Source organism: Gadus chalcogrammus, chromosome 11 (genome assembly GCF_026213295.1).
Source record: "Gadus chalcogrammus isolate NIFS_2021 chromosome 11, NIFS_Gcha_1.0, whole genome shotgun sequence".
NCBI classification, from domain to species: domain Eukaryota; kingdom Metazoa; phylum Chordata; class Actinopteri; order Gadiformes; family Gadidae; genus Gadus; species Gadus chalcogrammus.
The window spans coordinates 425559-440404 of NC_079422.1; the positions used below are offsets into that span (position 1 = coordinate 425559).

At 43.7% G+C, this 14846-nt stretch overlaps 1 protein-coding gene across 1 annotated transcript in view; it reads left to right on the forward strand.

Annotated features, from left to right (window-relative positions):
- Window positions 1-886: 886 nt before the first annotated feature.
- Window positions 887-14846, forward strand: part of LOC130391506 (uncharacterized) — a 30723-nt gene continuing 16763 nt past the window's right edge. Inside the window, exon 1 of the mRNA XM_056601695.1 lies at window positions 887-1523. The gene's annotated coding sequence lies outside the window, so the exon portion shown is untranslated. The remainder of the gene's footprint in view (window positions 1524-14846) is intronic.

The window sequence follows — 14846 nt, forward strand, 5'->3', positions numbered from 1 at the left end:
CAATGTAGAACTAGGCTGCTCAATGTAGAACACACCTCATAGTAATGTTGATGCCATGCATTGCTGTTAAGCACTTGACAACCATCAATAATAAAGTAATGAAAAAAGATCTCCACCTGTTCTGGTATTCCGATAGCAGTCCTGTAATCAGTCAAGATACTTTAGAGATACTTGCCTGCGCAGCCCTTGTGCTGTTACTCCAATATTTATTGAATACTATGATTGTCCTCACTTAGTTAGTCGCTTCGGTGAAGTGGTCCACTTAAGTACTACTGAATGTAAATGCTTGAATACTAATTACCAATGTGAGTACTGTGATTTTATCTTTAAAGTGTAAATACGTTCATTAACCAATTAGGACATTATCATGTTACATGCTCCAGACTGCAACATCCTTTTCAGGGTTCTTACCAAAGATTATTGCTCTGCATATTCTAATTAGGAACTCTAATAAGCTTAATGTTCTACTGTGCTCTGCTCTGTTTAGGTGTGTGTGCTATGTGGCTGCTTATAGGGGTGTATATTTGGGAGAGGAAGACAGCCCGACAGAGGCAGAGAAATAATATAGAAGGGAATGTGTGTGTGTGTGTGTATGTGTGTGTGTGTGTGTGCGCAAGTAATGTTTGTAACAAGAAAAGATTGGATCAGTCCCATTAACTTTACAGGCCCTTCATTGGCACCACTAGAGCAAGGGTCACGACGGAGACGCCACTGTAAATCTAAAAAAAGACCAGCACATGATGGAGAAGGGGAGAGCTAGAGAGATAAAGAGAGAGAGGGAGGATGGAAAGTGAGAGAGCGGGCAAGATTGACAGAGAGAGAGAGAGAGAGAGAGAGAGAGAGAGAGAGAGAGAGAGAGAGAGAGAGAGAGAGAGAGAGAGAGAGAGAGAGAGAGGGCAAGATTTAACATAGAGAGAGAGACAGGGAGAGAGAGAGAGAGACAGACACTGCCAAAATCACAGGGAAGTGCACAACTTGCAGTCTTGTGTTTGAGTCAGAGCGACGCCTGGACAAGTTTCCGTAGTGCAATGGCTATAGCTGCCAGCCGTCCAGCAGGACTTTACAGTCCTGCGTAACTCATTTAATGACTCAACCAAAAAGGGGGTCTTGACCATACCCAGATAGCAAATCATTTTGGCTTTGTTTAGGCATACATTTGGCCTCTTTGGGCTTGTTTTGGCAAATGATATAGCTCCTCTAAGATGTTTGGGTGACCTGTGGCTTAATGATCTGCCATAATAAATAATGGGCGCCAAGTAATTCTGGCTGAGTTATGGCTTATATCTGGTTAACCAGCCAACAAGGTGATGAGCGGGACTGCATCTCATGACTTCGGGTGCGCTTATGGCTTATGTCTGCTTAACCAGCCGACAAGGTGATGAGCGAGACTGCATTTCATGACTTACGGGTGCGCTTTGGCATCTATCTGGCTTGCCATAAGGCTGCGCCAAGAGCGGGAATTTCGAAGATCCATGCCCAGAGAAGAGCCCCCCAACATCAGTCTGCCGGCGTGATAACTTAAGGTAAGTTGCATAGCCTACATTTATTCTCTTTCTAAGAAAATGTATTGTTATTGCTCATATCAAGTCACTCATAGTTGTTTTATCTGTTTGAAACGCCCTAGTCATACACTCCACGTTACATTTAATAGCTTATACTGTACGTTAAAGCGTCTGCTGAATGACAAAATGTATGTAGATCTATGATTGGATATAGAGAAGGCAAATGAAGCGAGCCGATCATTATTTCCTTTCTAGCTAGAATATATTGTCGCCTATTTCTCGTGGATAATACGCCTTGCAATTAACGTGTATAAAGGTATTTTAGATAAGGCTACGGTAGGCTATGTTTATGTTTATTTATTCGGATCCCCATTAGCTGATGCCAAAGACACCAGCTACTCTTCCTGGGGTCCACACAAGAAAACAACGTAACAAACAACAGTTAAAAAAGGAAAAAACATATAACAAAGACGAAATCAACATAAAAACAACATTTAAAGGAAAAGGCATATATCAAAGAAGAAATCAACATACAAACACCAGATGACCTAAAAATAACCTAACCATCAACACACAAAAACAACAGATGACAAATAGTAAAAAAAAGGATCAGTGAGTAGATACTAGTATCCAGTGCTAACAGCCATGAGGTGTTGCTTCACTTGTTTTTTGAATCCAGCTTTGTTCTGGGTTTTTGAGATGTGATCTGGAAGGGAGTTCCATTCTACCATAGCCCTGCATAATACTGTACGTTGTTTTGAGTTTGTTTTTATTGTTGGAATTGTGTAGTTACCACTGGTGGCATGTCTGGTGGGGTATGTGTGTACATTAGAGCTGAGTGAGAGCTGCCTAAACAAACAGTCGGGGGTTTTTAGTGTGTTAATTTTTTTTATGAAACACAGAAGTGATGCTTTCTCATCTACTTTCAGCCAGAAGAGTCGGTCATGCATGTTAGTTACGTTTGCTCTTGGTGTGCACTTAAGGGCAAGCCTAGCTGCTCTGTTTTGTACCCGTTGAAGCTTCCCTAGATTCGTTTTTGTGGTACCTGACCAGAGACCGAGCAATAATCTAATTGTGACAATACAAGGGTCTGCAGAACCTGTTTGGACAGATGAGGTGTTAAAAAATAAGAGCATCTTTTAACCACAGATATGTTTCTACCCATCTTTTGCACCAGTAGATCTATATTTCTTGACCATGATAGTTTAGAGTCTAAAGTTACACCTAGAAGCTTTGTTTCCTGTACTTGCTCAACAGCAACATTGTTCAGTACCAGGTTCAGCTGGGGATTAGAGCTTAGTGAGTGCTTTGTCCCAAATACAATGCTCTTGGTCTTGGAAATGTTAACGACCAGTTTGTTATCAGAGACCCATTTAAACACCATCTGTAACTCTTTATTGAGTGCTGAGGTGATTTCTTTAACTGTTGGCGCAGACATATATAGTGTTGAATCATCTGCGTACATAGACATACAGGCTTTTTTACAAACAAGTGGGAGATCATTTGTAAAAATTGAGAAGAGCAATGGTCCTAATGAGGATCCCTGAGGAATTCCACATTGTAAATGTCTTGGGTTTGAGAGGCTTCCATTAAAGAAAACCTTTTGTTTCCTATTGGTTAGGTAACTTTCGATCCAAGCTACGGCAGATGGAGTAAAGCCATAGCACTTGAGTTTTTTTAAGAGCAAGTTATGATCAATTACATCAAAGGCGGCACTAAAATCCAGTAGCACTGCTCCTACAATATTTTGTTGATCAATATCTTTTAGCCAATCATCTGTCATTTGAGTGAGCGCTGTGGAGGTTGAGTGTCCCTCCCTGTAAGCATGCTGGTAAATGCTTGTCAAGTTGTTAATTGAGAAGTAGCATTGTATCTGATCAAATACAATTTTTTCCAACAGTTTGCTCATAACAGGTAATAGGCTGATTGGTCGACTGTTTGAGCCAGTAAAGGCAGCACGAGTGTTTTTCGGTAGTGGGATTACTTTAGCCTCTTTCCAGATTTGAGGGCACATATTACTGTCAAGACTCAGATTAAAGATGTTGCATATTGGAGTGGCAATATGGTCCGCTACCATCCTCAGTAGCTTCCCATCCAGGTTATCAATACCAGGTGGTTTCTCATTATTGATAGACAATAGCAGTTTTTCCACTTCTTCTATAGTCACTTTACAAAATTCGAAAGAGCACTTCTTGTCATTCATTATTTTGTCTTGTATACATGAATACAGTGGCTCACAGTGTGGTGTTGGCATTTCCTGCCTGAGTTTACAAACTTTGTTAGTAAAATAATCATTAAAATAATTGGCAATATCTACAGGTTTAGTTAAAAAAGTCCCTTCCACCTCAATGAAAGATGGAGTCGGGTTGCTCTTTCTGCCCATGATGTCATTTAGGGTGCTCCAGAGTTTCTTTCCATCATGTTTTATTTCATTAATCCTGGATTCATAAAATAATTTCTTCTTCTTTTTGTTCAATTTAGTGACATAGTTCCTAAATTTACAATATACTTGCCAGTCAGATGTGCAGCCTGACCTTCTTGCCACTCCTTTTGCATCACCTCTCTGAGCCATGCATTCTTTTAATTCATCATCCATCCAGGGAGCCCTAACAGCTCTAACAGTTAGCTTTCTGACAGGTGCGTGTTTATCCATAACTGGAACTTACTAGTTCAGTGAAAACACTAAGCGCAGTATCTGGGTCTCTCTGTTTACCGACATCAGACCAACAAATCTTTCTGACATCATCCACATATGAGTCAAGACAGAAACCCCTGTACGATCTTTTATATACAATTTTTGGTCCAGCCTTTGGAACTTTAGCCTTCCTAGATATGCCCACTAAATTATGATCACTGAAACCAATGGTGACAGATATGGCTTTTGAGCAGAGTTCAGCAGCATTGGTGTAAATGTGATCAATGCATGTCGATGATACAGTTCCTGTCTTGTTAGTGAACACCCTGGTTGGTTGGTTAATAACCTGAACCAGATTGCAGGCACTGGTCATACTAAGAATTTTCTTTTTCAGAGGACAGCTTGATGCAAGAAAATTTATGTTTAGGTCTCCCAGTACATAGATTTCTCTATTTTCATCGCACGCTCTATCAAACATTTCACACAGATTATCAAGATACTGACTGCTGGAGCTTGGTGGCCTATAACAGCATCCCAGTAATATAGGTTTTAGGTGGGGTAAATGAACCTGTAGCCATAGCATTTCAACATCACATGACATTAGATCATTTCTGAGCTTAACAGGGATGTGGCTTTGAATGTACATTGCAACTCCCCCTCCATATAGGTCCCTGTCCTTTCCATAAATGCTGTATCCTTGTATCTCCACTGTAGCATCATCAAATGTATTATCTAGATGAGTTTCAGAGATGGCTAGAATATGAATTGTGTCAGTCGTTAACAGGTTATCTATGTCCTGAACTTTATTTCTTAAGCTACAGATGTTTACATGAGCTATTTTAAGCCCTTTCTTGGGAAGTGTTGGCATAAACATGGTGAAGGAAGATTAATATTCAGTACCCACAGTGTGTGTGCGTGCCTGCCCGAAGTTACGAACCCGTATTCTTGGCTGATCTTTCCCCTCCGACAGTCTTTTGGGAGGGAGGGTGAACAATGAGTCTATCATAGCGGATGTAGGCAATGTTTCCCTTAGATCTTTCAGCCTTCATGATTGGGATGAGTTCCTTTCGTTTCAGCCTTACAGCTTCAGAGTAGTCCTCGTTAAGGTAGATGTTCGTGCCTCTTAGCTTGTTTGCTCTTGCCATAACGGCCACCTTGTCCTTCCATCTTAAAAACTTGACGACGATCGGTCTGTGTCGGTCTCCTGCTGTTGGATCCCCCGTCCGGTGGGCTCGCTCCACCTCGATCCGTCCCTCGTCCATTTCCAACTTTTCAGCTAGAGTCCGGCGGACCTTGTTCTCTGTTTCCTCCCAGCTTTCACGTTGCGACTCCGGAATGCCTTCAATGATGATGTTGTTCCTTTTGGATTGCCCCTCGAGATAGTCAGTTTTACCATCCAGTGATAGTGCAGATTCGCATACTGCGTTTATGTCTCTGCGTGTATCTCTGCACATTATTGTAATCTCGTCACTGGTTTTTTTCTGCGTATCCACCTGAGTTTGTGTGTAATCCAGGCTCTGTTTATATTCCGTGAAGTCTTTTACGAGGTTGTCGACTCGCTTGTTTGTTGTCTCCATGAATATTTGTAGAAACGTTTTAAAATTCTTTTCCTGGAGGTCCATCATGTCTTTAAAGAACACTTTCTGTTGTTCTAACATTTCTGTTAGGACATTGACAGTCACGTATTCCTCATCAGTAGTAGCGATCTCTTTCGCAGACTTTTTCGGAGGCATTTTTCACCACGATGTTTGCCGGCTATGGTAAATCCCGAGTCTATCCGCGCTACCTTCGAAACCTATGTCGATTAAAGTCGAGCAGGCTAGGCTAATAAGCGGGTATGCACTATACCGGTGGGGCCGTGGGAAATATGCAGAGACAGTTAAAAAAAATATGTGCATAACAAATAACCCCAACCATAAAGTTGCAAATCCGTTGGCCCAACTTGCTTCTAACTCCTGGTTTAAGGATCTTGCTCTCTTGGCAGTCCGCCAATCTCTTTAATAAAGCGACGATACCTGTCATTGCGAGCAACGCTAACGCACTTGTTGACGAGCCCATTCACAATCACATTTTGCTACGCCAATTTGTAGGCTAGAACTATGCAGTATATGTCCTTGCGTTGCTTGATGGGAGACACTCGCTTATGCGTAGCTTTTGTTGACTACGAACTCCAAATGTGGCTGGAAGAGAAGATTTTGTTTGTTTGTTAGTTTGTTTAGTATGTAACCCTCATGAAATTTGGGCTACTAATCTCAGGTGTAGTTAAATTTATTGCCTAAAGTGGGCGCACTAAGCGTGCCGTTCAAGGGAACTCCCCAAGAATTAGAAACCCTTTTTCCTCGCAAAATTTCCCATGAAACGTGTTGAAAGAAGCTCCTAGATTTCGGTATGAAATAACAGATAAAACACTCAAAATATGATCATAGTTTACATGCAATTATACGAATAAGGTTCATTTCCAACTAGACGTCCAACTTGAGAGTGTCAACTGAAGTGATTGCAATAGAATATCTGACACGGGAAACTCCGATTGGTTTTATGTGCACACTAGAAGAATCAGAACCCGGTGAATCTGAATGCTGAGATGGCGAGCTAAACCCGGATCGTGGATGCAGTGTGGCCAACTGTATGATCCAGAACAAACCTGATTCACTTATCAAGAAGACATCAGACCCCAGTCCTGCCCGTCAGGTAGACAGGTAGTAAGATAGAGATAGAGTACACATAAGGACCCGGAACTCGCGGAACCTTCAAGCATACCCCATTTCATTGGACTAAATGGACTATATCCTGGAACATTACACACACTGAAATGATTGACGATTTCCATTTCTCTTCTTTTTTTTATTTTTCATTGATTTATATTGTGGTTGTTGCATTCATCGCTTTATATTGTGGTTGTTGCATGACCGATTGTGAAGCAATAAACTGGTAATTTGTTCAACTTGTTCTATTTGGTTCTTGGGCTGCCTCTCCTTCGAATCTAGGTAGATATTTAGTGTTTTTTTCCAGTACTGGCCCCAGACAAGCGCTACAATTAGTTGTATTATTATATTATATATTTATTATTATTAGTAACTATTATGAGTTTAAACGTTCTTTAAATATTCTATCCAATGAATGTACATTAGAATATCAGTATAATTTCTCTGGATGTTACAGAACTCTGCTTCGATGTTTTAAAGTCGGTGCTCTTGCCAAACTTGAAAAACTGCTTGATCGAATACTTGGAATGACACAAGGGACAACTCAAATTCTCTGCCTTTTCCTCTTTATTTAGAAGTGAAGTGCATATAGCATAGTGTAGTTAGGTTGTTAGGTTGAAAACCTTCAAACATAAATCACAAGAAAAAAGAGACATTGCATTATTATCAAATATGTTTTAGACTAAACACATAACATTTGATACTGCTAATCAAATCATTGCATCTTCTGCAGTTAAATAAGCAACAAAGTCCTACAAAAGCACATCAAATAATTAAAGGTTTCAAATATAAGCAAGCAAAGTATGATTTTGTTTAAACATAAGGATGCCTTTTACTTTACAATTTCCGTCAGCATTCAGATCAAGCCTGATATTTTACAAACTATCATTTTGCAATGCAACACAAGTTAATTACATACGCAACAACTGTGTAGCGGTTGCGTACTCTCTCGTTGCGTTGTGTGATTGAGACCACGATGGAACCATTTGCAGCCAGCCGTTTATTCTGGTGGAATATTTAACATGGAAAATGCTTGTTGAGAACCCTCACAATGGCAGCCTCTCCCAGCCGGGGTATACGTAGACTGACCATTTACATGAAAATAAATATCACATTAAACAAATGAATCACAAAATATTTGAATGGGCGTTTGGTGACATAACTGGTGGAATATTTAACATGGAAAATGCTTGTTGAGAACCCTCACAATGGCAGCCTAACATTAGAGAAAGACAAGCTGAAGTACACTTTCATGGCGAAGTCGACGCTAGCTAAGTAGTTACGACCAAAGCACATGGTGTAATTACCGATTCCAAGCAACACAATATATATGTACAAGCAACCAAGTATTAAGACAGTATTATGTACATTTAGACTCCCGTAATACATCGCCAAAGTGTGGATTCATGTTTAACTGCTCTGACTACCTACCTCTCCCAGCCGGGGTATACGTAGACTGAGGAGATGAGGCAGCAACGTAAAATACAACCCCCGCATTCCGCTAGGGGGAGCTCTAGCACTCCAACCAAGGCTCCCACTAACACAGCCAGAGCAAGGATCTCGCTGGCAATGGCAAGTGGGAAGCATTAACCCTGCTACATTCCCCTCTACTGATTTCCACTTGCCCATCCAAAGAACAACCATACAAGTGCTGTGAGAACCCCTGAAACAAACCAAATCAGGCACAGAAAACATACAAATACACAGTGAACAACAAAACAAAAATTCAGTACTGTTCATACTACAGATATCAAGCACTCCAGTCAGTGACCATCCCTGAAGAATTAGAATGAGGAAGGCTGCAAAGCCTCCCAACACCCATAGGAAAACATGCCCGTCTACATGTTAGGCTACCTGATACCTCATAATTTACACAGTACAGTCGACAACCACCTGGACCCACAACATTCTATGTCACACAGGTCCCTGCACTATTCAGAGCTTTACCCCTTCTGAGGAAGAAAGGAAAAACCAAAAAAAAAAAAACGGCACTTTAATATACACAAAAATAAATAAATAAAATAAAATAAAAATAAAAAAAATAAAAATCCATAAACCTTAGAACCCAGCAAAATCTCTCTGGTGCATATTTCGGATGAGCCTGACCACAGGTCTAATAATCCTCCCACATCTAGATCTCACACCTAGCATTGGATCATTGCCAGCAGTATCAGGCTGAGGATGCTGTACCCTATCTACAGTCAGGGAACCTTCAACAGAAGACTGCCAAAGAGGTGCTGACACAGGGTTAAGTCGCAAGTCAGTCTGGTCCGAAGGACAATCAACGTCTGCCGTCAAGTCAGGTGGAACTGTCCAATCGTCTGCATCCCCAGGTAAGTCACAGGAGGTAGTCTGGGCCGGAGGGTCAACAGTCTCCTCCAGGTCAAGAGGTGCGTCACAAGGGACAGTCCGAACAGGTCTGTCAGCCAACAAGGCATCCAGCGGATCTCCAATAGAGTCTGGGAGTCGTGAGATCCAAGAAACAGTCCTGTCCTCTGAATCACAATCAGGCAGGCAAAGTCACTCACACAGGAACCGTCATCTTCGGACCCAGGTGGGATAGGCAAGAAGTTGACAGGCATTATCAAATTTCTATGGACCACCTTCTCTCGACCCGTTGTACAGTTCTTGATCCTGAAGGTGTGTGTGTTTTCGTGTTTCTCCACAACAGTGTGCAGGTGACTGTCCCAGCGATCAGCCAACTTTCTCTTCCCACGCTCTCCTTTGTTGGCTAAAAGAACCCTGTCTCCAACTTCCACAGCCGCGCCCCTGAACTTCCTGTTGTATAAGGCAGCTTGTCTCTGCTGCTGTTTAGTGGAGGAGGTCTGAGCGATTTTTATGGCCTCTGCCAGATCATGCCTGAGACGCTGCACATAGGCGTCATAATCCACCAGCTGATCATCCTGAAGGACAGACCCAAACAACAGGTCGACTGGCAGCCTGGGCGAAATGGAGCAAACCATGTGGTGTCGTGCACTGTAGCATTAGAGGCGAAGGTGAGAGATTTCAGATGCTGCGGCCACCTGTGCTTGACCTTGGACGGCAAGGCTCTTATCATTCCACCAAGGGTGCGATTGAATCTCTCAACAGCTCCATTGCCCATGGGGTGGTACGGGGTGGTGCGCGATTTCTGGACACCAGCAGCAATGAGCATCTCGGCTATAAGACTGCTTTCGAAGTTGGCACCCTGATCCGAATGTATGCGCTCAGGAAAGCCGTATACACAGAAGAAGTTGTTCCAAAGTTGATTTGCAACAGCTTTTGCTGACTGGTTTGGACAGAGGTATGCCTGAGCCAGTTTGGTAAAATGGTCGGTAACCACAAGCACATCAAGTGACTTGTTGGAAGAATCTTCAGTCGACCAAAAGTCAATACAAACCAACTCGAGAGGCCTGGATGTCACTATGCTCTCGAGTGGCGCCCTGTCCTCCGGCTCTGGAGACTTGCTAAATACACAGCGGCGACAACACCGCACATATTCCTTCACGTCTCTCTCCATGCCTTGCCAGTAGAATCTCTGTCTAGAGAGGTAAAGCGTCCGTCTTTGGCCTTGGTGACCAGCTTCATCATGCACACCTCTGAGGACCTCTCCCCTCAGTACCAAGGGTACAAAATACTGGTACGTCTTCCGCTGTGTGACAACATCCTTCGAGACACGATAGAGGACGCCTTGTTTGATGGAAAGTTTCTCCCAATGCCTGAGGAGCCTCAAAGTGTCAGCTGGCTCATGCCCACGCTCCCGCCTTGATGGACGTCTCTGCCTCTCCACAAAGTGAAGCACCCGACTCAAGCAAGGGTCTGCACGTTGTGAAGCCATCAACATCTCTTTAGGCAAGGGATGGATGTCGGAATGCTCACGTGGTTGGATGGATTGCACAAGCTGAGGAAGGAGAAAGGCTTGGGGAGGCACATGCTCTTGGCCCAATGACCGCTCTAACACAGCAGAGACGGCCTGATTGGAAACGGAAGGGCCCAAGGACACTGCCACAGCACTGCTGAGAGGTGGCATGACTCACGGATTGCAGGATTGACGAAACGCATCCTGCACACTGTCAAGGTTCAAGGCGTTCGCCTCCTCCATGAGTGCATCATACGGGACCCTGGTGAGACGATGAAGCATACTGGGCTGCACAAAAGGCTCCCGACTGAGGGCGTCCGCCACAACATTCTTTGGACCGGGGATGTATCTTATTTCAAAGTCGAACGGGGCGAGCTTAGCCACCCATCTCTGTTCACAAGCATCGAGTCTGGACTTAATCAGAATGTAGGTCAACAGATTATGTTCCGTCCATGCCGTAAACGTGTGGCCTCTCAGCCAGTGGCTGAATTTGTCACAGACAGCCCATTTGAGCGCCAGAAACTCCAACCTATGTGCTGGGTAGCGAGACTGGGCATAGTTGAGAGATTTGCTGGCGAATGCAATCGGACGTGCTACATTATCCCCCTCAGTCAGTTGAGATAACACAGCACCCAGACCATTGGAGGAGGCGTCCACCGAGAGCAAAAAGGGCCTGCTGAAGTCTGGGTGAGCCAGAGCAGCATTATCTAGCAAAGCTAGTTTTAGCCTCTTGAAAGCCTCTCCGCATTCCGCTGTCCAGTCAGCAGAGGTAAGTTTCCTTGTTACAGGCGTCTTCCTCTTCCCCTTACTGTAACGTGGCCTCTTGACTCCAGAGGTAAGTGCAAAGAGGGGCTTGCTGATCTTCGAGTAGCCCTCAAAGAATTGCTGGTAGAACCCAACCATACCAAGGAATGATCTTATCTTGGTGGGAGATGGGACAATGCCGGACTCATCCATCAAGTCTTTCTCGCTGAGATTTACAATGGCCTTGACCTTCTCAGGGTCTGTGGCAAAGCCATGTTTGTCAATGATGTGCCCCAAAAAACTCACAGATGGCCGCAGGAGGTTGCACTTTTTGGGGGCTAACTTTAGATTGTGCACCTTCAATCTCTCAAAAACCATTTCTAGTCTCTGCAAAGCTAGCTGTTCGTTAGGAGCAAAAACCAAAATGTCATCCAAATAGCAGAGGAGGCTTAAGAAGTTTTGGTCACCAAAGATAGCCATCATCATCCTCATGAATGTTGCCGGGCTGTTACACAGACCCTGCGGGAGTCTGTTGTACTCATAAAGCCCAAATGGGGAGGTGAACGCAGTAAACTTGGTCCATGGTCGAGAAAAATGTATTCCCCCCCAAAGCTGCCAAAGCGTCGGCCTGGTGAGGCAGAGGGTGGGCATCCCTGACCAACACATTCTCACTCCGAGCGCGTCGATTTCTGACGAACGGTCAGTGACCTTGGCTTCAGTTTCTGACGCAAAAGGGTACCCTTGCGCTTCTTTTTTCGACGCATGGGGTTTTCAACTCCTTACAATGTAACAACTTCACGGGGGAGCCGATGGCTGCACACAGAGACGCTATGAGCATTCATCCCATTGGCTAACGGAGGACCTTGCGCTTCTTTTTTCGACGCAGGGGGTTTTCAACTCATTACAATGTAATCCCTCCACGGCAATATATGAAGCTATGAGCATTCATCCCATTGGCTAACGGAAGAGCCGATGGCTGCACATAGAGACGCTATGAGCATTCATCCCATTGGCCATTTTTTCAACGGGGCTGCATCCAGTCACTTGACCGTCATGGTTGCTATGGTGGTTGCTATCGACCACCCCCTCTAATCCTTAAACCACCCGGCAAAGGAGCTGCCGTCAATTGTGTTGTTTTGGTCGTAAACTAGGGTCCGATGGTTAAAAAATAGACAGATATTCCAAGGTATCCTTAAAGGCTGCTTGGATGTTTCTGCAATTTAGACTTCTTCTATAACCTATTTTGAAAGCAAAACACCAAGCTCATTAATTTAACGAGGCAGGGTTATTTGAAATAATTTATCAAATAAATATTTGTGAGAGGTCATTCCTTCTCCTGAGTTTGCTTCCTATTTATGTCTAGTGTACACCCCTACCGTCCACAAGCATTCCCCCCCCCTCCCCATATGGATTTGGAGAATTGTTGCCACGTCCCAGAGGTGGAGGTATCATATATATGAAAGAGGGCATTCAATTATACTACAATGATCAATCAGGAGGGCGAAGCCCTAAAGGAAGTGATGCAATAGGTGACTGAGTCGAGAAAATTTAAGTAAGCTGTACTTTGGAGTCTCTAATATATCAAAGGGGGTCTCAAAGGACGCATACGCTTCAACCTGTGCTCCATCTCGTTGCACTTCACCCAGCGGCTGCAAGATTTTGGCCTGAAGTCCTTCCCAGACCTACACCGTAGCCATCCAACATGCATATCTGAGAATCAGGCCTCTCTTAAATAATGACAAAAAGTTACGAGAGAAATACACATTAACTTTTTGTTATCTCATAAGCGGCGTGGTGCCGGCTCCTTTTGACCTTTTGACCCCAGACTTCTGGGGGAATAGCTGAATCAATTCATTAGTCAATCAGAAGTATGTAAATATCTTCCCGGTGGCGTAAGAGGGGGAACAAGGTGTCCTTCAACATCTACGCTTCCAGGCGATTGCAATGGTGCCACACATTAGCATATTCGAACATGTTTAATGGTAGTAATTAGCTGTCGAAATTGGAGGCCTTAATCAATAATGAGCAGCTATTGATTTGCTTCCCGACAGAAATTTGTGACAAATGACATGTTATTTAGCATCTACACGTAGAGCTGAGTCCAATGACACCATGCATGACACTCTAGCAAATGGTAACATGTATTTTACATGGTACACCTACATGATCTCGGTGTGGCAAGAGGGCGAGCTTGATCTCATTGGACTCAGCTTAACGTGTAGATGCTAAATAACATGTAATTTGTCAAAAATCTCCATTGGGAAGCAAATCTATAGCTGGTCATTATTGATAATGGCCTCCAAAATCGACAGTTAATTACTACCCCGAAACATATTCAAATATGATCATGTGTTGCAATCGCCTCGAAACGTAGATGTCAAAGGACACCTTGTTTGCCCCGTTACGCCACCGGGAAGATGTTTTCATACTTCTAATGGATTGATTCATATTTTAAGGTTCTCAGAGTGAGACTTTAAGCGGCTGCAGCAGAAGTGTTGAGACGAAATATGATATCAAGACATTTATAGAATATTCCCATTCACATTATGATTCTTCGTCATAACTATCCGACCAAACATCCTTTACATTCACCGAGCGAAGATTATGAAAGTCCAGGCCCCCCCTTCCTGCACTCGGGGTCCGACTGGGCCAAGTTTCGGTGCGGGGGGTCCCAGTTAGGCCCTAGAATAAGGTATTCAAATTTCAGGGCGGTAGGACCTTCCTATCTCAAAAACGGTTTTTCCACCACATTCTGAACCATTAGGTATTGCAGGCAACACTTCTGAGGGGCTTTGTCCAAATGACAATCCATTTGGGAATTTTTTTTTTCCCTAAGGGCTAGAACTCCAAATCTCGGATATGTCGTTCTCGGGGCTCCGGGAAATGTGTGTAAACATTTTAGCATCCCTAGCTATCTCGACAAGGCTGGAAAGGGGGCGTGACCTCCAACAGTACAGTAAATGTACATAAGACAGAGGTTAGTTTCTACTCCCCATGTTTTGTTGGATGGAGGTGTACATTAGTGGCTTAAGGTGTGTAGACACAGCTGGCCTGTGGCCACGTTTTTGAAGTCTGGGGTCAAAAGGTCAAAAGGAGCCGGCACCACGCCGCTTATGAGATAACAAAAAGTTAATGTGTATTTCTCTCATAACTTTTTGTCATTATTAAAGAGAGGCCTGATTCTCAGATATGCATGTTGGATGGCTACGGTGTAGGTCTGGGAAGAACTTCAGGCCAAAATCTTGCAAGCGAGCCGCTGGGTGAAGTGCAACGAGATGGAGCACTTGCTGAGTCATTTCCTGTAGGGCTGGAGCCACAGGTTGAAGCGTATACGTCCTTTGAGACCCCCTTTGATATATTAGAGACCCCAAAGTACAGCTTACTTAAATTTTCTCGACTCACTCACCTATTGCATCACTTCC